The 21,402-nt window shown below is 38.9% G+C and overlaps 1 protein-coding gene and 1 pseudogene across 2 annotated transcripts in view; both read left to right on the forward strand.

The window, feature by feature from the left end:
- NR6A1 (nuclear receptor subfamily 6 group A member 1) overlaps positions 1 to 21,402 on the forward strand; it is a 165,097-nt gene that overhangs the window by 110,903 nt on the left and 32,792 nt on the right. The gene's annotated exons all lie outside the window — the stretch shown is intronic.
- LOC118667657 lies at positions 16,497 to 16,987 on the forward strand (annotated as a pseudogene).

Raw genomic sequence — 21,402 nt, forward strand, 5'->3', positions numbered from 1 at the left:
ATTTTGATACCCGGCCCCCCCTTTTAGTTTCAAAATCTGCAGTCTTCTTTGAAAGCTGCTGTTTGAATAAACAAACAGATGAGAAATGATCTTGAATGGTAGCATCTAAAAAGAGGCTCTTTTTTTCTGTCCCAGATATGTGGTATAATGGAAGAAATGAGAGGGTAGGGTATTTTGTTTTCTTCTCAGTTGGTCTGGTAACTCCTGCCTCTTCCTTTTTGGGGCCTTAGTTTCCCCATCTTTAAAATAAAAGTGGAAATAGTTTCTTACAAGGTTAACTTAGGTTCCGCCATTCACAACTTGAACTAAAATTTTGAATTCTATTAGATATGCAGTATGCAAATGCTGCAGATGTTGGATGCAGAATTTTGTTCATCTACTTTTCTCTACATTACAAAATTAATATTAGCAAGTAGAAAATGTACTGATTTCTTATTTCTTTTTCTTATTTCTTATTAGACCTACCCTTAAAAATCAAGGACTCTGGCCTTGGGGCCCAGTAACTGGATTGGAGCGTAGTCCCAATGCCCCAAGGTTGCAGGTTAGATCCCCATTTAGGGCACACGCAAGAGTCAATCAATGAATGCATAGATGAGTGGAATAGCAAAGTCAAGCTCTCTCCCCTTCCTCCTTCCCTCCTTCCCCCTTCCCCCCCTTTTCTCTCCCCCACTTCTCTCTCTCTCTCTAAAAAAAAAATAATAATAAAATAAATCAAGGACTCTGCTTCTGTCTTGATACTAGGAGCCAGACTAATAGCTTCCCATTTCATCTTTTCCTCCAAAGAGTGGTGCCATAAAGCAAAGAGGCTTATTACTACACTTCTGTGTGCAGGAGCTGAGTTCAGGTAAATCTGTATCCTTCAGAAAAACAGAGAGCTGCCTTTGAATGGGTATTCCCAGTTGAATAGCTTTTTGCTGATGGACCTTCCCATTGTTCAGCCTTTCCCCCTCATTCTATTTATAGAGATACATTAAGTTCCACAGGGATTGAGAAGAAAATATTAATCTCTTAACTGGATAGGAGAGGGGGTAGGAAAACGCTGATGTGTTGGTGTTTGGGATGAGGTGTGTGGTAGCAGTGGCAGAACATTTATTTTTAGGCAGATAAGTTATAGCCTTTTCTCCTCTAATCATTGGTCACTTTGTTTTTGGGACCTATGCTGTAAGTTGACCCTAATGCTCTCTATTGGTTGGAAAAGCCCTCTAGTAAACAGTGGTAGCAATATTTGCCATTTAATTATATGGCTGCCAAGTGACAGATTCCACTCCACCCAAGCAGGGTCTCCTTTTTTTCTGGAACACTGCTGTAAAATGTGCCTGGCTTTTAAGTTATTCCCAAGGCAAGGGTGCAAGGGAGATTTCATAGGATGAAACCCTGTGCATTTAAAAAGCACTTATACCTAGGAATCAGTCTCTGGGCCATCCCACCTACCCAGTGGAACTTGCCCTCTTATTGGGTTCTGATATCTGAATGGATAACTGGATGTTTGGCGTCCTGTGTTGATAGCATCTGACTCACATCTGCCAGCCTCTGCAGCTCTGTGGCAGGGTTTGAAAGGGGTAACGCACAGCGGGCATGATGCACTCTGCCGCATATGGCTGGTACCGCTCACAAAGCAGGGAGACATAGCTTAGCAATTGCTTAAGATCGTCAGAGTTTTAAAGGAATGAAGCAGGAAGCTTACTTAAAGATTTAAGAATTTGGCTGGGGGCAGGGGATGGAATTTCTAACCTTTGCTTTCTAAAAGGATTTTGCAGAACTAGTTTCCTTTCTCCACATTTTCAGGCCAGTGTGTATAACCAGAGCATGGAAATTAAGGACCAGAGTTAAAGTGAACCCAGCAAATAACTCAGAGCTTCGCATTGTAATTTTCTCAGAAAAATCTGCCTTGTCATTGTTTATTATAATGACAAAAGGCAGGGAATCCCACTCCCCTCTCTCCCCTCCCCCAAACACATGCATAACATGGAGTTTTTGTTTGTCTTTTCCTTGGGCCAAAGGTTTCAACTCTACATTTTCTAGTTCAGTATAGAATAGTTCTTGAAAGAAAGAAGGGGAGGGGGGGGGGGAAGCCACATATTAGAACTTTTAAAAATTAAATGAAAACCAGGTCTTTCTAAAATGTTCTCTTTTAATTTTAGAATCTCAGCTTAAAGAACATCAGAGTAGTATTTCCCATGGAATGTTTCCATTACAGTTTTCAGAGAGACATGCTAGGCAGTATTGTTAACTAAATAAAATAAGTCTATCAGTTCCACTTAGATAACCTTTGGTAATAAACGAACTCCGTACACGTTGTGACCTTAGCGCCTGAACTTTCTAATCACATGACCGGCTTGTAAACTGACCTGTGAGGATGACTGTCGTAGTGCCTGCTAAGAGAGAAATTGGCTAAGTGTCGGAAGGGTGGTTATCAAGCTGGACTTGTCCTGTAATCTGTTTCTTCATGGCTGCAATAGAACTTCTCAACAAACTGCAAGAAGCATGAAATGGAGACATGGGAAGGTAAGGGGACTGACTGTTTAAGACTGGGACCAAATCTAAGGTTCAGAAATTCTTTGAAGGTTTAAAGCAAATAGTAGCTTTGAGGGAGGAGGGAGGCAATCCATTCCTCTTTTGTGTTTTGGCAGAATTCAGCCAGCAAGTTTTCATGTATATAGTAACTGGCTGTAAATGTTTGGAATAGAAAAAATAGAGGAAAACTGTACTGAATTGATTGTTGTGGTTGATGTTTTTAAGAGAGAAAGCAGGAAAAAAGGAAAAACAATTTAAATTTTATAGTGACTTGAAAAAAATTTTAAACTTCATTTTACATTACAGTTCTTAAGTTTACATTTTTAAAAATTATTCTATTTACCTTTTGACAGAATTTGTTTATATTTTATATTTCTTAATCCCGTTCATCCTGTCTGCCAACGCCTTATTTAGTACTGTTAATTATAGGTAGAATTGGGATCATGAGGCTGTTGATAAGGCAACCACATTCACTTTGGGTAACTTAGATACTTTGCAGTTTGAGCATAAGACTAAGACACTGCTAATTTCTTTTTAAGTGGGTTGTTTTTAAAAGGGTTAATATTCTCTCTCTCTCATTAATAGCCTCTAGTTTGTGTTGCAGTTCACATATTTGGAAATAGGCTCCTACTTACATTCGAGTGCCCCACACCTTTATTATTTGGGCCAGAAGGACATACACAGCTAAAGAAACATCTAAAAGATGAATTTTAGTATTAAAGATGTGCTGTATTTGTTTGCTTTGTTTTAAAGTATGGAGTCTAAGAGCTTGCCAAGAGTTTGGTTTCTTACAGGCAAGCACTGCTGAGCTATAGCCAGGAGAGTGTCAGATTCCTTGAGGTAGCTGGTTAATTTCTAGGGCATTAACCTATGAAATAGCTCATCCGGGAAAGCTTCCCAGCCCCTTGCAGCATAGCTAACATCTGCCATACGCAGGCAGCTTTGCAGTTTCATTCTCACTCTGAGATGCACGAACTAGGGAAGTGAGATGGGACTCCCTCTCATAGCATTCTTATTTATAGTAATACTCCCTTATATGTTTTTATATACCAGAATTACTTGATTGGTTTCTGTTGTAAATTAGTAGAAACAACAAAGTTTGTAAGAAAGTATCAGTTACATGCAAGACCTGTTATTTTTTTTTTCTCTTGAACAGCTTCTCTCCTTCCCCCAGTTGACACAGAAATGCTTTATTAAACTATTTTGGATATACTAGCTTTTTCAGAAGGGAGTAGTTTAAGAAGTAAGATTTGCTCTGGATCCATTGGAATGGGAGTTTAAGGGTAGTCAGAGATACCAGAGCAGCAGGGATAGGAGTTTGGATGGGACAGCTCTGGGGGATTTGGCCTTTTCTTTTTTTTCCAGCCAGCTTGAATCTCTTAGTGATATATAGTCCACAAATTCTGAAAGAGAAAAAGGTTTGAACAGAAAGTTCTCCCTCAGTGCTTATTTAATTAAGTATTGAAACTTAGACTTTTCTTAGATGTTCAATGGCAGAAAATAACTTCTGGTACTAAAACAAGATCTTTCATAAAACAAGGAAGTGAATTTTTGAATTATTCCAGCTGAAGGAGGTCTCTGGAAGCTTAAAAAGCAAAATCAAACTACTTAAAAAGAGACCAGTGAAAATTCTACTGTAAAAAAGCATTGCCTGGTTTTAGATATTGGGCCCTTGTCCATTTAAATTAACCTTTGTCACAGCTGGGCATACAAATGTTTTGTTTTAGTTCACAGAGGGTTAACTCTATTCAAGCTTTCACTGTGGCAGGCCTGATCTGTGGAGTCATACAATCTGGTCTTTCAGCCCTGCCAGTCGCTAGGCAGGAAGTCTTATTTCTTAAGCTATCTTTCAGAATGGGGGTTGGGATTTGGAGAAGGGTGGGGGAAGGGCCTTGGAGCATCTGTAAGGATCAATAACAGAGAGCAAGCCGCAAGAGAGGCCATTGTGCACACTTCAAGATAGATGCAGCCCTTGTGCACAGCTCCTGCCTGGCAGGGCAGACACCTAAAACTGAAACAATGCCATCAAATGAATTCCTTGTGAAAATCAGATTGCTATTAAAGGAAAAACAATACTTAAGAATGCCTTTTTAATGTTAAGAATATTCTCATTCCTCAACTTTGCTGAAATTAGGCAGTCCCCACTAAAAATAACTCCAAATTGATTTTTAAATGCCTTTTGTCCTCATGCTAATACTGTATTGAATTGGAGAGGGTGATCATTTTGGTCTTAGTCCATGCATCAAAGCATTGAGTAATCTTTCTCTCCCCCCCCCTCCCCCCCACCTTTCTCTCTCTTCCTCTCTTTCTTTCTCTTTCTTTCTTTCTTCCTTTCTTCTTTCTCTCTTTTTTCCCCATAACCTTCTTTCTTTTTTATTCAAATGTTTGCTTTATTGGTATTGGAAGCATCATTAAGGAAATGAAAACACACACACACACACAATTTGGTTAGGATTTGAGTAACACATGTTTGAAATCCCTCCCCCAACAGCTGGTATTGGCTCTTGAAAGTTCAACTGAGCTAAACAGATGCTCTTGGTGTGTTATTTTGAGATCGTTTAAACAGACTTGTAGCCAAGAAAATACAGAAATCATAAATCATATTTTTAAATGTACTTAGGTTGTGATACCATGCCACATTTAATACATATTATATTTGTGTTAAACACAGATAACCTGAGCTTGGGAAAGTTCCACCAATGAATTTATCATTTGAAAAGCGCTACCATGTTTGTTGGTCTTTTACTCCAGCCCAGATTTTCATTTTTCCAAATCCTCTTTCCCAGGACTAACTGTAACATTCTTGTTTTACTGTATCCTTTTTCAGCCCAACTAAGCTAGTGATTCAGTAGGTACTTTTATGATGCAAATTCTTTATGACAGTTGGAAAGAGTAATGGAGTTATTGTTGCCTCTTTCCCATTAAACTCGTAAAGTATTGGTGACAACTGATGGTAACAGCTGTGGAAAATGGAATTATAAAGAGCCTCTAATATCCTTCTCCCAATTTGAAATCTTCCAGGAATAAATGCATAAACACACTGGGATGGAGGCATAATGTGACTTACAAACATACAAATGGAAGGGGGGGGGGGGGGCGGAGGTGGGGGAGGAAGACCTGCATTTGAAATGAGCTCTAAGTTTAATTCATCTTATGCTTCTTGAGTGGAGACCTGACATATTCTTTTGGAGAGTTTTGAGGCTCAGAATACTTAAGACACTTCACAAGATCATGTGGGTATTTTTAACCCATCCCTAACCTATAACCCTTTCCTAGAGAAAGAGGATGTATACAAAGAAAATCTAATCACCACAAACAGCACCACCCTAATACCATTGTTTTGCCTGTCTGATATATTATAATTCTGCATTAATATTTAAACCAAGGGAGCAGTTCTTTTAATGGGCATTTTCAGAGAGATACAAATATTACTAACAAAACTTGGAAGTTCAGTTACTATTTACATTGTATTAAAATGGGGTATGAAACCTACCATGACCCCTTTGAACAATGTGGTCTTTAATGTGCTTTAGGGGGAGGGTCTAGTGAAGGAAAAGCCATAAAAGTCTTCAGGGTTCAAGATGAGGTTGGGATTTTTAGCCCATTGCTTTTGTCATTTTCACACACAAGCATCACTGCAATCATGTTTGATTTAGCGTCGTTAATACAATGAGGTGGGAGAACAAAAGGATATCAGGCACAAGTAAGGAAGCCAAACATTTTCCCTTCCCCCCAATTTTTTCAGATCTTTCTCTGTCTTCCCTGCTACTGGGGTTTCTTTTTACGCCAAGGAAATCCGTTCATTTGCAAGAATCTTCTTTTTACATGCTTCAGTGGATTGCTTAGGAAATTGAAAACTAGCCACTCTTTAAATGTTTTTTAGACACATAAAAATCATGTCACATAGACTTAGTAAAAATACCATAATTAGGAAAAATGCAGCTACTCTTACATATTTCAAGGTTGAGAGTTTGAGGGTGTTCCCAATGCACAGCTGTTTTACATATTTTGAAAAGCCTGATAGATGTAAAGGTCATTGCTAACTCTAACAGGGCCTTGATGCTAACACTGTGATCCAAAGACCTTGCATTAATTAGGATGAGAAGCATGGAAGGTCAGGAGTCAACCGGCTGGTGGGCTTTGGTGGATAATCATTGGGGCCAATCACAATTCCTATAGGATTTTTAGCCATTCAAAACAAACCAAACTAAACCAAAAATAACCCTGCTGCTGCTTCAATGGCCTCTGAGCAGATCCCGTGGGCTATATGGTAAGGACTTGTCCCCTGCTGCCCAGATGGCGCATAAAAACTTGGCCACAGGATTCCCAGTGCTGGGGAAAGAATCTCAGCAGCCTGACTCTGTCACTTGGCCAAGTCACTTAACTTCTGTGAGCCTCAATTTCCTCATGTATACAACAGAGGATATTAATACCAATCTCTCAGGATTACAATGAGAAATAATGAGAACCTCTGTCACATTGCCCAACACATGCTTACATGCCTTGAAATTGAAATGTGTTTTAAAGAGTAACAAATTAGGGAGATGAGGAAGAAGAGGATTTTGGGGTGAGCTTGTGGCTGGTGCTGTTTATATACCAACTAGAAAAATCCCCAGGAAATAATGCCTCTATTCAGTGGGCCCTTTGGAATTTTTTTTTTTAAATATTTTTTTTAATATATTTTATTGATTTTTTACAGAGAGGAAGGGAGAGAGATAGAGAGTTAGAAACATCGATGAGAGAGAGACATCGATCAGCTGCCTCCTGCACATCTCCCACTGGGGATGTGCCCGCAACCCAGGTACATGCCCTTGACCGGAATCGAACCCGGGACCCTTGAGTCCGCAGGCCGACGCTCTATCCATTGAGCCAAGCTCTATCCATTGAGCCAAACCGGTTTCGGCGGGCCCTTTGGAAATTTATCTTGAAAATGCTGTACAACTAGTGAGGTGAGCTACTTGAGCTGTCTCCTACAAAGAATTACAATAGTTTTCCTGGGCTAATTAAAATAATTAGTGGGTCCCTGCAAAATCTGTGGCTTTTCCCCTAAGAGAGTCTTTTACAATTGTGTTGATGGGAAGAAAAAGGCGAGGGGATGGGCTCTAAGTGAGTACACAGGTTAAATCATAATCAGGAAAAGGATAGTCACATTATTCCTATCTTCTTCCATGTGTTTTGGTAGATAAATAGATGCCAAGACAATTACCTTGGCCATGCTTGAATAGCCCTTCTCTGAAGCTTTACCATGAAGCGGTAGAGGTGGGACTGTTGTTAGCATGATAATCCTTGCTCTGCTTACTTTTTGAGTCTTCAGTCTCCCTGCCTTCTGGGGGGTTCAGAGGCTCATTATTCTGATCTATGTGTATAAAATTATAATATGTGTAGCCAACATTAATTGAGCATTTTCTGTGTTCTAAGCCCTGGGAACATAGGTGAATAAGACATAATTCCTTACCTGAACTGCAGCTCCCTTTTTGAATTACAAAGAGGAAAAAATAATTTTAATGTTGCTTAACAGATACTATTCACCACTTAAAACATGAATTTTTTTTTTTTTTAGAGTAATTACAAGGAAAAGAGGAACATCTGGCTAACAAAGCATTATTTAAAACAGGCAGTGGGAATTGTTTTCACTTTGGGGCCCTATATTTCTTTAGTTTTTAGTTTAGTTTTGTTTTTTACTATGTTTGCCAGGCATTTTTTAACCCATGTTTGCTCTTCTGATATATGGTTGCACAACAGAATATTCAAAATTTTTCTTAAGATAGTAAAATTAGAGTCCTGGACTGTAGTTGGCATAGGTGTGTGTGGAGAGACTCTAAATGTCATGTCTGTTTCTCTGTTAGCATCCTATTTACTGTTAGCAAAACGTTTTCTCTTGGTGAGGTTTCAGCATGTGCCCTCCATGCTATGGCTACAGCAGCCTAGCTTTGCTTTTCAAAGGAGCTAAATTATGGATAACTTAGTCAATGTCAATTACAGTTTATTAAGTTACTTCTGTACATCAAATGTGTGTTTTGGACATTTAATAATGATTTGTTCTTTTAACATGTTTTTATTGATTTTTAGAGAGGAAGGGAGAGGGATAGAGAGAGATAGAAACATCAATGATGAGAGAGAATCATTGATCAGCTGCCTCCTGAATGCCCCCTACTGGGGATCGAGCCCGCAACCCAGGCATGTGCCCTTGGCTAGAATCGAACCTGAGACCCTTTAGTCCTCAGGGCGACATTCTATCCACTGAGCCAAACCGGCCAGGGCGTGTTTTGGACATTTAAAAAGAAAAAAGTAAATACTGTCACAGTGGCCCTTTAATCATAAAACATGTATGCATAGGTCAGTTTCGAAAGAGGAGGTATATAAATGAAAGGCTTGGCACTAGTTCTGAAGTCTTAGCTATTGTCATTATTATAAGAGTACTAGAGGCCCAGTGAACAAAATTCATGCACTGGTAGGGTCCCTAGCAGCTGGTGGCGGCTGGCCAGGTACCCCCTCCCTCCCTCCCCCCCACCCCAACCCCCCTAAACGCCCCCCTCCACCTGCTGCTGGCCAGGGCCTCCCTCCCTTCTCCCAGCTGGCCCCACCCCCTGGTCGAACTCCCAAAAGAACTCCCGGTGGAGGGGACAATTTGCATACTACACTTTTATTATATAGGATGTTTACATGTACATACTCTGATATGCAGTCATGGCTTTTGTTTTTTAAGTTTGCTGTGAGAGTTGTTAAATGCTGCTGACAGGAAAATCTACCACTCTCACCTCTTTCATTTGATTAGGGCAGGATAGAGGTGAGGTGATGATATACCACAATTAGTGTCTTTCCTGTCACTGGATATAGTCCAATCATCTATTGTTTTAACCATATCGTGTACTAAAATGGTACTTTAAGAAACTGACCATCATCACTGTGCTGTTAGGATACTAGTTTTTTTTTTTAATGTGTAGAAATTAATTCTGTCTCGGCACCTCTGCTCTAATCCCCACATGCCTTTTGGGATCATGTACTCTGAGACACTTGCTATGAGGTTATGAGCCTTGTTCTAGAGAAAAACTACACCCCATAGAATAGTTTTTGTATGAAAAGTTCATGTCATATGTGGAAAAATATTCGGATGCAGTTTCTTTATTCTTTATTTCTACAACATTAGCCATACTAAAGTAAGAGAACGATGAAGTCTAGGGAATCTTATGGAGTGGGGGGTAAGAAGAGCTAGTTTTATGAAAGTATTGATCCAGTGCCTCAGGGAAGCAAAACCCTTGGGTTCTGATAGCTACATTAGTAAAACCATGAGAATGTAATGCTCATATGCACTGTTTAAGTTTCATGATTTGTGGTCTTAGTGATGAATGCAGAGAGACTCCAGCACTTATTCTGAACATTGTTTTACACATGGAAGTAGTTAAAAAAGCACTTAATGGCCAGTAGGATGTGAGTCTCCATTAATGAACATGTCTGTGTTCTGAGCACATTCTGATCAGAATTCTGGAGAAAGTGACCTTTCTGTAAGGCGTTGTGGCAGCTACCTTTTCCACTCTCCTGAAACATATGGTTTCACTTAAAGCATGCTAATCGATCTCTCTTTCACCAGGACCTTAAAACTGGGCAGGGACCAAAGGAGCTGAGTACTAAGCTTTGAGCATTGGCACAAGGTTTCTGGGCTGGCCCACTGGTTTGTTGTCTAGAGTTCTTATAAATTGTGTGATTTGATTTGCCAGTAGAGAAGCTACACTATTCATTCAACTGACAGTCACTAGTGGTTGCTCTATGCTTGGTATACATTAGGGATACAGACTGTGGTGCATACAGTTGAGTAGAGGGAGATAAAGAAAAGGTGCAGCATGTTGGAGGCACAGTGTTAGCAGTCCTGGAGGATACAGTTTGTGCAGAGGTAGAAGTGCTCATTTCTATTTGGGCTGTCAGGTTAGGCTTTAACCAGGAAGGCATCGTGAGAGATTGGTTGTTGTTTGTCAGGCTAGTAAAGTGGGAATGGGTGTCCCAGGCAGAAGGACCAGCATAAACAAAGGCATGACCATAGAAAACAACCTGGCAGGGTATGGGATGAGTTACCAAGTTCAGAAAACAAAGATTGATTGATTCTAGATGCAAGGGAACCCCTAGAGAGCTTTGGTCTGTGAATGGATGTAGAAGAGAGCCCTCTTCACATTCCTGTTAGTCCTCCCTTTGCAAATATGTTCAAGAGGTTAGTGTACTTTGCTCAAAGGAACAGAGGTCCACCTCAGAGCTGGAGGCCTGGACATCATTGCTGGATTTAGGGAAAGCATGTAGTAGCCTTTCTGAACCTTGTTACAAATTGCCAGAGGAGAGGCCTCTATTAAACAGTTGTAAGTTATACACTCTGTCCTGGGTGTATTTCTTTTAATGAATGAAGAAATAGAGCGTCGCCCTAGTCAGTTTGGGTTAGTGGATAGAGCGTTGGCCCGTGGACTGAAGGGTCACGGGTTCGATTCCAGTCAAGGGCACGTACCTGAGTTGCAGGCTCTATCCGCAGCCCAGGTTGGGGCGCATGTGGAAGGCAGCCAATGATGTGTTTCTCTCTCTCTGTCTCTCCCCCTCCTTTTCGCTCTCTAAAAATCAATGGAAAAATATCCTTGGGAGAGGATTAACAAAAAAAGAAAAAGAAAAAAAAGAAAAGAGATAGAATCTCAGTGGCTTACCCAGACTTTTTCACTAGTTTAGACTAAAAGGTTCTTTGGTTTTCTAGGACAAGTTGTACATGTTTTACCAAGATAATCATTGGAATTTTACCTAGATCTTGGTGAATAATTGATGACCTAGTGCCCAAAGCTTTACAATAATGTTGTTGGATAAGGTGCTTTCATATAGTAAAATTTAGGGTGCAGTTCTATGAATATAGATTTGTGTAACCATCACTAAAGCAAAGATACAGAACATTTTCATTAACCCTTTGTGGTTATACCCTCACTTTACTCCTAACCCCCTAGCAACTGCTGATCTGATCTCTGCTACTATAATTTTATCTTCTTGTCCATATTATATAGAATCATATAATATATAACCTTTTGTTGTTGTTGTTGTTGTGTGTTTTTTTGTGTTGTTTTTTAAATTAAATCTTTATTGTTCAGATTATTACATTTGTTCCTCTTTTTTCCCCACATAACTCCCCTCCTCTCAGTTCCCACCCCACCCTCCGCCCCCCACTCCCCACCCACTGTCCTCATCCATAGGTGCACGATTTTTGTCCAGTCTCTTCCCGCATCCCCTACACCCCTTTCCCCTCCAAGAATAGTCAGTTCATTCCCTTTCTATGTCCCTGATTCTATTATAATCACCAGTTCATTCTGTTCATCAGATTATTTATTCACTTGATTTTTAGATTCACTTGTTGATAGATGCGTATTTGTTGTTCATAATTTGTATCTTTACCTTTTTCTTCTTCTTCCTCTTCTTTTTTTTTAAAAAAGAATCTTTATTGTTGAAAGTATTACATATATCCCCTTGTTTTCCCCATTGACCCCTCTTGCCCATCCCCCCAGGCCTTCGCCACACTATTGTCTGTGTCTATGGATTTTGCTTATAGCTATACAAATTCTTTGGTTGATCTCTTCCCATCCACCCACCCGCCACCAGCTTCTTCCTCTTCTTAAAGGATACCTTTCAGCATTTCATATAATACTGGTTTGGTGGTGATGAACTCCTTTAGCTTTTCCTTATCTGTGAAGCTCTTTATCTGACCTTCAATTCTGAATGATAGTTTTGCTGGATAAAGTAATCTTGGTTGTAGGTTCTTGGTATTCATCACTTTGAATATTTCTTGCCACTCCCTTCTGGCCTGCAAAGTTTCTGTTGAGAAATCAGCTGACAGTCGTATGGGTATTCCCTTGTAGGTAACTGAGTTTCTTTCTCTTGCTGCTTTTAAGATTCTCTCTTTGTCTTTTGCTCTTGGCATTTTAATTATGATGTGTCTTGGTGTGGTCCTCTTTGGGTTCCTTTTGTTTGGGGTTCTCTGCGCTTCCTGGACTTGTAAGTCTATTTCTTTCACTAAGTAGGGGAATTTTTCTGTCATTATTTCTTCAAATAGGTTTTCAATATCTTGCTCTCTCTCATCTTCTGGCACCCCTATAATTCTGATGTTGGTACGCTTGAAGCTGTCCCAGAGGCTCCTTACACTATCTTCATATTTTCGGATTCTTTTTTCATTTTGCTTTTCCGGTTGGGTGTTTTTTGCTTCTTCGCATTTCAAATCTTTGACTTGATTCTTGCGCTCCTCTGGTCTGCTGTTGGGAGTCTGTATAATATTCTTTATTTCAGTCAGTGTATGCTTAATTTCTAGTTGGTCCTTTATCACAACATCGAGGGTCTCATTAGATTTCTTGAGGATCTCAGTACATTTGTCGGCGGTCTCACCAGTCTTTTCGAGGGTCTTACTAAATTTATCGGCAGCTTCTAGACAGTTCTTGAAAGACCTTAAAAGTGTGGTTTTGAACTCTATATCCCGCAGTTTGCTTTCCTCCATTTCTGTCATTTGTGTCCTGTTTCTTTGTCTCTGCATTTTTTATGCTTTCTTGGTGCACCCCCTAGTGGTCTTTGTGCGCAGTCTTGTTGTAGTTAAGCCTTGATTGTTGTAGGTAACACTGGGGGGGATTTGACCTCCAGGCCAATTGGCTGTGAGAATCGTATATAACCTTTCGAAGCTGGCTTTTTTCACTCACTATAGTGCCTTTGAGATTCATCCAAATTGTTACATATATCAACAATTAGTTGTTTTTTTAAAAAAAATTGATGAGTAGTATTCCATTGTATGTTTGCTGATCCATTCAGCTCTGAAGGACATTTTGTTTATTTTCAATTTGGGGGAGGGGGGTGAATATGAATAGACCTGCCATAAATGTTCATGTACAAATATGTGTGTGAACCTAAGTTTTCATTTTTTATGTTAAATACCTGGGATGAACTTGATGGGTCATATGGTAAGTATATCTTTAACTTTATAAGAATCTGTCCATTTTGTATTCTTCCTTGCAATGCTCTGAATCTTCAACATCCCTTGGTATTATCATCTTAAAATTTTAGCCATTCTAATGTGTAGTTGTATCTCATTTCTCTAATGGCTAATGATGTTAAATGTCTTTTCATATACTTCTTTGCCAGCCACATAACCTCTTTGGTGAAGTGTCCAAGTTTTAAAAACTTTTTAGTTGGTTTGTGTGTTTTTTAATTACTGAATTTTGGGAGTTTTTTGAGTGTTCTGGATATAGATCCTTTTTTGGATGAGTTTTCTTTACGAAAGTTAAAGGACTGAAAATAGAAAAGGGATACAATCTATAGTTATTAAAATGTTTTTCTTATATTTCTAGGTAATTCTCAGATCTTTTACAATTCTCAGCCGCCTTCTTTAATAGCCACCCTTTACTTTATGACACAGGGTGTTTTCCCACAATTCTACAATGCTGTATATGACTAGAAATGTTAAACATCTGAATTGATGTATTATGATTGAGCCCTCTGTAATCCTCTACTTAGTTATGAATTGCTCTTTGACAGTGAGAAAGGATTCTTTCCAGCGTCTGGCATAGTGAGCGAAGGAAGGGAAGAATTAGACGAGGTCAAAGAATTAAGCTAGGATATACTGGGCAAAATGAGCATAGGTAAATGTGGGACTCGGCAACCTCCCTCAACCACATAGAACTACAACTGAAATACAGAACAACCATCATTCAGAACCACCTGAAATCTAGCTAAATGGAAGAAGGGAGAATTGATAGGGTTTGCTGATGGTTTGGATGACAGAATATAGTAAAGGGATTAATGAATGATTCCTGAATTATAGGCTTGAACATCTAATGGATATTGGTTTCAGTTAGTAAGAGGGGGGCAGGTTATCCAAGAAACATGTTGATATAGGAAATAGGAGTAGAATATAAAATGATGTGTTACTTTGGTAAGTTTGAGATGGCCTGTTAGAAAGCCAAATGGAATATTAAATAGACAATTTGGATATAGAAGTCTGGAACTTAAGGGAGGTTTTTGTAAACATACACTCTGTCGAATTATCACAATATAAGTGGAAAGCCAAAGTCATCTAAAGAGAGAATATGTGTAGGAAAGTGCTCCAGGGACTAACCCCTGGGGATATGCCAGCATTCTGGAGTTCCAAAGAATGCTTAATAAAGGAGACTGAGAAACTAGTGGTTTGAGAGGAAGCAGGGAAACCAAGAGAGTGATATTCTGGAAGTCAAGGGAGGAAAGTGTTTTAAAAAGGAGAAAATTAAGATGCTTGTCCCATTTCTTTAATTCATCCGGCAAACATTCCAGAGTTCTTTTATTTTATAAGATTTTATGTGCTAGTCCAATAGAATTTACATATACAGTCATGTGCCTAATAGTAACATTTTGGTCAATGACGGACTGCAGATATGATGGATGGTGTTCCCATAAGATTATGATGGAGTTGGAAATTCTTATGTAGTAATGTCATAGACATTAAAATGTCATGGTGCAAGGCATTACATGTTGTGGTGACGCTGATGTAAAAAAAACTACTGTGCTGCCACTCATATAAAAGTACACATACAGCCGAAACCGGTTTGGCTCAGTGGATAGAGCGTCAGCTTGCGAACTGAAAGGTCCCAGGTTCGATTCCAGTCAAGGGCATGTACCTGGGTTGCGGGCACATCCCCAGTAGGAGATGTGCAGGAGGCAGCTGATCGATGTTTCTCTCTCATTGATGTTTCTAACTCTCTATCTCTCTCCCTTCCTCTCTGTAAAAAATCAATAAAATATATTTTTTTTAAAAAGTACACATACAATCACATAGAATAATTAATGATGTTACTGGTTTATATATTTATTATAATATACTCTTTATTGTTATTTTAGAGTGTACTCTTGTAAAAAAAAAAGTTTATTTACAAAAAAGTTTTCTGTATAACAATATGCCATGTTATTGTGGCAGCAGCCTCATACATCTCGTGTTTACCAAATCTCGTTTGTATACTAACATGTGGTACAGGCTTTGTACCTAGGAGCAATTGGCTGTACCACATGGCGTAGGTGTGTGGTACACTATACCATCTAGGTGTGTGTAAGTGCACTCTATGATGTTCATATGATGAAATCACTAATGACACATTTCTTAGAAGTATATCCCTGTCTTTAAACGGTGCATGATTGTATTTTTAAGGATTTCAGTGTGATAGCTCTATAGGGATTCTGAAGGCCCATCTATATTACGTATTGATATTAAAATTTCAGAAAGTTGCTTTGAACATCTTAACACTCATGACGAATCCACAGTATTCTTAATTTCTGCAGAGTCATCAGTTTACTAGAATAGTTCGGTTTGCAAATCCATGTGATCCAGAGTAGCAGCCATTGAGTATTATAGATATAAAGGCCAAATGAAATGCAGAGACAGTTGTAATGTAGGGGTTACTTATGCAAGCATGTGGGAGTTACTTTAATTCTCTATACTTCAGTTTCTTCATCTGTAAAGTGAGGATGCAGAACTAATATATCTCTTAAGACTCCTCTGTTTCTGAAATTTAATGACTTCATAATCCCAAACCAAATAATCAAAGAAATCACACTTGACTTAGATACATTAAAAAAATATCAACCTTCAAAGTCAGTAATGTCCTTATCATTGAAACCTTCAGTAGCCAGATCAACTTCTAATTGAGTGTCTGGTGATGGAAGCACAAGATTTTGACAGTTGGAAACTACACTAATGGAAATCCCTGGGAGTCTCTTTGGAATAAACCCGAAGACAATTTTGCATATACATATTTCCTAAAGGATATTTTGGCAACTCTAGTTTAATTGTTTGGTATAATTGCAATCTGTGTATTTTCACCTTTCTGATAGAGGCCTATAAATTAAACTCAAAGTCATGGAAGGTATTTCTTAAAAAAGCTATGATCCCTTGGTAAAGAAATAATAACTAATCATAAGAAAATACAACTACACCTTCTGTTGGTGGCAGTGAATGTAGAGAGAATGCTATGAAGGTTTTGGGCACGCTGCCAGAGTACAAGTAGTAGGGTGCTGCCTGCCTACCCCCAAGTGCCGCACACCAATCCTCTACCACATACACATCTTCGCACCTAACTGACCATGTCATCTCCAAGTCCTGTTTCTGATACTACATCTCAGTTGAAGAAGATGAAGAAATCTGCAGGGGAAATTATCTACTGTGGGTAGATCTTTGAAAAATACCCCCTTTGGGTGAAGAACTTGGCATCTGGCTGTGCTACAACTCTTACAGTGGCACCCACAACATGCACCGGGAGTATCAGCCTGACCACCACAGGTGTGGTCACGTAGTGCTACTGAGACCTGGGGGCCGGGCACCGTGCCTGCACCCACTCAATCCATATCATGAAGGAGATCTCGGCAGACTGGCAGTTTCACGATTCCAAGATCAAGTTCCCACTGCCCCACCTGATCACCAACACAACCACACTTCACCACCAAGAGGCCCAAAAACCTTTGAGATGCAGGGCCTCCCTGTCCCCTGGTCTGTCCAAATAAACTCCTTGGGAAAACCAATACAATAAAATAAAAGACAACTACATTTGTTGATCTACATTTCTAGTACACTACAAGTCTTTTGCATATTTTAATCTCTTCATTCATTTTACAATCCTGTAAAATGAGTGTGTTTTTATCTTTATAGATGAGGAAACTGAAGCTCAGAGGGATTGTCATAGAGCTAAAATAGTGGCTAATGGGGATGCAAAGCTGGGGTTGCGTTTGCTTTTGACTTTATAATTATAGTAAAAATAAACAACAACAAAAAACCATCAAGGATAATTTACTGCAAAAGGTCGATAAATAAGTTGTGGTTTCTTTAACTGAAGGAATAATCTCCAAAACCATAGGTAGATGTGAAGGGAAGCAAAGAGGCTGCTGAGGAGAGTCAAATACGTTAAGTTGCTATAAGAAGGCACTTTTCTGTACCTGACTGGTAGGCAAAACCCAGTAGGTACCAGGCATGCAAGAGTTACAAGCTCACTCCGGTGAATTACCACCCTTCTTCATAGGCACCCTGAACTTTGGGATATATGGGGCACATTCATACATTTCTATTTAGTCCTCATAGGAACTTTCCAGGGGGAATTACTGTCCTCATTTTACTGATGGATTTCTTGAGACAAATGGTTATGATATGATAATAGTAATATTACTATCTCAGAGTTATTGAGCATTTACCATGCGCTAGGAACTTCACATTAACTCTGTTCTCAGCACATATATTATTAACTCAATTCTCATAGCAGCCTTGTGATATAAGTACTGTTGTTATCCAGGTTTTACAAAGAGGGAACAGATAGCATGGCCATGCATTTAATAAATGGAAAAGCAGATATTTGAACTCAGTTTGACTTCATAGCTTATCCTTTTAATCATTATCCTTGCAATCATTTCACAATATATTAAGTGAAGTCATTATGCTATACACCTTAAACTTATACATTGCTATATATCAATTATGTCTCAAAACTGGGGCAAAAGTATAAATATTAAAATACAACTAAAAAAGCAAAGAAAATTTGGTATTAATAAAAATCACTGCCCTAACCAGTTTGGCTCAATGGATAGAGCGTCAGCCTGCGGACTCAAGGGTCCCAGGTTCGATTCCGGTCAAGGGCATGTACCTTGGTTGCGGGCACATCCCCAGTAGGGAGTGTGCAAGAGGCAGCTGATCGATGTTTCTCTCTCTTCGATGTTGCTAACTCTCTATCCCTCTCCCTTCCTCTCTGTAAAAAATAAATAAAATAAAAAAATAAATTTAAAAAATTAAAAAATGAATAAAATAAAAAATAAAAATCACTGTAGTTACTGTTTTACTTTCTGGTATGCAGAAAAATGACCAGCCTGAGATCAAAAGCCTCACTGAATCCTCACCAGTATTGTGAGGTACACGAAGGACTAGAGGAACCCTCAGATAGTTATCAGTGAATAAATGTCAAGAGGTGATTGAAGCAAGAAGCAGTAAATATTAGTGAATCGGTGTCTATACTTCCAGCTTCAAAAATACTTACTTGTTTAGAATTATAGCATGTGGGTCCAAGATATCTATTAATATCTAAATATCTATTTTTTTTTTCAAAGAAAACTCTCAGACAACCAACTCTCTTTTTCCTCTTCCCAATATTAATTCAAATAGGACAAACCACAGATTTGCAGGTTCTTTCCTCCAACTGGAAAACCTAAATGCATGAATATGAAAACTTTTTTTTTTTACAAATAGAAACTTAATTCTTAATTCAGAAATTCCTCCTTATGAGGCGGGAGGAACTAGGGGTTGTGGTCAGAATTTTTATTTTCTGGCCCTACCTGTTGAGTGGTGGGGTAGCACTTTCCCCAGATTCATTTCCTGTGGCTTCAGCTAGTTGTAATTTGTGAATCATTTCATCATCGTTTGCAAGCCTCAGCAGTTAATGCCAGCAATATATTCTTTTGTCCTTTTTCATCTTTTATTCAGTGATCTGTAAAGATAACTCCCAATCATTTGGTTCACACTGGTCTTGTGATTTGCTCACATGTTTACATTCAACTGAAGCCATTAAAAATGTTTTTTAAATTAATCTTTATTATTAAGAATATTACAGATGTCCCTCCCCCCCCTCCCCCATAGCTTCCCTCTACCCGGCTCCCACCCCGCCCCAGGCCCTCACCACCCTATTGTCTGTGTTCATAGGTAATGCATACATGCATGTATGATCTTTGTCTAATCTCTTCCCGCACACCCCCCAAATCCCTTTACCTGGGAGAATCATCAGTCTGTTCCATTTCCATGCCCCTGATTCTATTCCATTCACCAGTTTATTCTGTTCATCAGATTTTTTATTCATTTGATTTTTAGATTCAATTGTTGATACATATGTATTTGTTGTCATTTTGTTGTTCTGATGTCATTTTTTAGAAATGTCTCCTGAGGAACTCGTGTGTGGCCCCTGGAAATGGATTTTTATAGTGATATGTGTAGTGGACGAGAAGTTTATGATTAGAGCAGACATCCTATGATTTAATTATTTCTGTTAAATTCTATGTTTGCAAATAAAATTTAGAGGGTACCTATTTCTAATTTCAATTCTGCCACACTTCCTGAGGCCTTTTCCTTCACTTCAGATGGTGGCAACCTGTGAAACTTAGTGGAGTCAGTCATTAGACTGTGCAGCTGATCAAGGAGTTGGAACCAGTAATCCAGTTGAAACAGATCCCCTTTGTTTAAATACCAGTTAGCTAGGCAAGTTCCAGATTGCCTTAAATGTCAGTATAATTTTGGTCAAGTGAGCAGCTGTGCTCTCTACTTCCTAAGTCTGGCCTTCATCACAGTCTGAAAAGCAGGTTTTGATAAAAATCAGTTTCCAAATGTAATTTGTGTAACCTAAGCCCTTGGAATGGGTACAATGCTCTTCTTGGGGGTGGGGGAGGTATTTTTGTTAACAGCAGGGCTGAGTCCAGGTATGAGAGTAAGAAGTGTTTTGGTTACAAAGCTTGATCTGTATTTAACCAAATTAAAGTAGAACTGGTCACTAATATGAAGGTACTAGTGTTCACTCACAGGATGGTAAGAATACCTCTAGTTCTTTATTTTCACAGATTTTGTTGTGACTCATGTTGTTTCTTTGGCTTAAAAAAAAAAAAAAAAAGCTGCAGCACTAAGGCTCAATTTTGATGCATACCATCCTCTGCCTACACTCCACCCCCATAAAAGGTAGTTTGGTATTATGGGAAGTTTGTCTTTGGAAAAGTAGTTAAGGTTGCACCAGCTCCATCACTGGCTGATTTACTATGTATCCTTGGGTGAATCACTTTACTTTTCTGAACCTGGGCAAGTAATTTTATCTTTTTCTTTTCTTTTTTTTCCTCCTCTCCTCCCCTCCCCTCCCCTCCCCCTCCCCCTCCCCCTCCCCCTCCCCTCTCCCTCCTCTCCCTCTCCTTTCCTCCCTCCCTCCCTCCTTTCTTTCTTTCTTCCTTTTTTCTTTCTTTTCTTTTTTTCTTTCCTTTCTTGTCCAAATTTACTTCTATTTAAAAATGCTCAAGAGACTTTAAAAAGGCCCCAAAGCCCAGAGGCATCCATGTTTAATCTAAGATCATCCTGAGTTGGCGTCTGTCCATTTCTCCTTTTAGTATGAGGCATCAATTTGATCCTTGTTAATGAGACGCCTCGATAATTCTAGTTGGATCGTGACGATTTCTTGTGACTCCCAGTATCTGTCATAAATGGCCATCAGTTTATGAACAATGAGAAATATAATACCAGAAATAATCACGAGACGTCTGCAGATTCTACTTGAATATCCTTTCTGCATTTTTCTTTGCAACCAGGCCCAGTGATTATCAATTTGAGTAGTGGAGACCATGATGAGTGTCACTTGCAACGACTGGTATTAAATGCATCTCTTACAGAACAGAAACCAGCAACACCCTTCAAGATGAAACACCCTATCTATTTCTTAATAAAAATAAAATACATAAGAAAAACTAAAATGTTAAATTTTTTAACTTTTTGTTTTTGAACTTCTTTTACTTTTTAAGTAAGTTGTTATTTTGAAAGTATATCTGAATTAAGGTAATTCTCCTTAAAAGCCATTGTTCTTATGTTTATCTTTTTAAAATGCACATGAATCTCTCCTAGTTAAAAACAAAACAAAACATATGCTTAAATCTGTTGCTTACTACAAAATGTTTATCAATCGAATGGAACAATGCTACTCAAAATATGAATTTTATTTCTTTACCACTCACCTGTTTAACCAGTGCCTAAAAGGCTCTCAGTAGTGATCTTTGAGCCTTTCTTATTGCTCACACTTTTGACCTACATTGCATTTGACACTGCTTTTTTTTTTTTTGTAAACTACTTTTGTCCCTTATCTTTCTTATAGTCATGGTTTTTTA

This window comes from Myotis myotis, unplaced genomic scaffold (assembly GCF_014108235.1).
Source record: "Myotis myotis isolate mMyoMyo1 unplaced genomic scaffold, mMyoMyo1.p scaffold_m19_p_12, whole genome shotgun sequence".
Classification (NCBI taxonomy): Eukaryota; Metazoa; Chordata; class Mammalia; order Chiroptera; family Vespertilionidae; genus Myotis; species Myotis myotis.